The sequence below is a fragment of the Carlito syrichta genome, unplaced genomic scaffold (assembly GCF_000164805.1).
Source record: "Carlito syrichta isolate Samal-C Ts95f unplaced genomic scaffold, Tarsius_syrichta-2.0.1 Scaffold308799, whole genome shotgun sequence".
NCBI classification, from domain to species: domain Eukaryota; kingdom Metazoa; phylum Chordata; class Mammalia; order Primates; family Tarsiidae; genus Carlito; species Carlito syrichta.
The window spans coordinates 377,221-378,913 of NW_007252895.1; the positions used below are offsets into that span (position 1 = coordinate 377,221).

The 1,693-nt window shown below is 41.1% G+C and overlaps 1 protein-coding gene across 3 annotated transcripts in view; it reads right to left on the reverse strand.

The window, feature by feature from the left end:
- PMS1 (PMS1 homolog 1, mismatch repair system component) overlaps positions 1-1,693 on the reverse strand; it is an 87,978-nt gene that overhangs the window by 72,934 nt on the left and 13,351 nt on the right. The gene's annotated exons all lie outside the window — the stretch shown is intronic.

Genomic DNA, 1,693 nt, shown 5'->3' on the forward strand with positions numbered 1-1,693 from the left:
GGAAGTCCTGGCTAGAGCAATCAGAGAAGAGAAGGCAATCAGGGGTATTCAAATAGGAAAAGAGGAAGTCAAGTTATCTCTCTTTGCAGATGACATGATCGTGTACCTTGAAAACCCAAGAGAATCTGTCAAAAACCTCCTTACACTGATAAAGGACTTTGGCAAAGTCTCAGGATATAAAATAAATGTGCAAAGGACAATCACATTTCTTTATACCAATAATAAACAAACAGAAACCCAAATAAAAAGCATAATTCCATTAATAATAGCCACAAAAAAAAAAATGAAATACCTTGGCATTTTACTAACCAGAGACATGAAAGATCTTTGAAAACTACAAAACACTGCTCAAAGAAATCAAAGATGATACAAACAAGTGGGAAAATATCCCATGCTCATGGATTGGAAGAATCAACATTGTGAAGATGTCCATCTTACCTAAGGCAATCTACAGATTTAATGCAATACCCATCAAATTATCAGCAACATTCTTCTCAGACCTAGAAAAAACAACACAGGAATTCATATGGAAACACAAACGACCAAGAATAGCCAGAACAATCCTCAGCAAAAAATCAAAGCAGATGGTATCACATTACCAGACTTCAAACTTTACTATAAAGCTACAATAATCAAAACAGCTTGGTATTGGTACAGGAACAGGTATATAGACCAATGGAATAGAATTGAGATTCCAGAAGCAAAACCTCAATTTCTCAACCAACTCATCTTCGACAAAGCCTCCACCACCTACCACTAGGGAGAGGAGAACCTATTCAGTAAATGGTGCTGGGAAAACTGGCTGACCACATGCAGAAGATTGAAACAGGACCCCTATCATCCCCATACACAAAAATGAACTCTAAATGGATCAGAGACCTAAATGTAAAACCTCAAACCATAAGAACCTTAGAAAATGAAGGACATACCCTCATGGAAATAGGAACTGGCATCCAATTCCTGAACAAAACCCAAAACCCACAGGCCATAAGAGAGAAGATAGACAAGTGGGACCTCATTAAACTAACAATCTTCTGCAAAGCCAAAGAAACCATCAAGAGAGCAGGGAAACAGCCCACAGACTGGGAAAAAGTATTTGCCAACTCCAGGTCTGACAAAGGCTTAATATCTTGGATCTACAAGGAACTCAAACGTGCTGAAAAGAAAAAAAACAAACAACCCCATTATAAAATGGGCAAAAGATATGAACAGACACTTCTCAAAGGTAGACATCCAAGCAGCCAACAGACCCATGAAAAAATGTTCAAGCCGGGTTCGGTGGCTCAGCCTGTAATCCTGCGCCTTTGGGAGGCTGAGGTGAGTGGATTGCCTGAGCCCACAGGTTCGAGACCCGCCTGGGCAGCAAGACTTCATCTCTACAATAAATCAAAAAAAGTCAGCTGGGCATGCTAGTGCATGCCTATAATTCCGGCTACTTGGAAGGCTGAGGCGGAAGGATCGCCAGAGCCCAGCAGGTCGAGGCTGTGGTGGCCAGGAGCGGCCACTGCACTTCAGTCTGGGTGACAGAGTGAGACTCCAACTCAAAAAAAAAAAAAAAGTTCAACTTCACTAATCATCAGGGAGATGCAAATCAAAACCACACTGAGATACCACCTAACTCCAGTCAGAAAGGCAATTATCAATAACTCAAAAAATAACAGTTGCTGGAGAGGGTGTGGGTGAAAAGGGAACA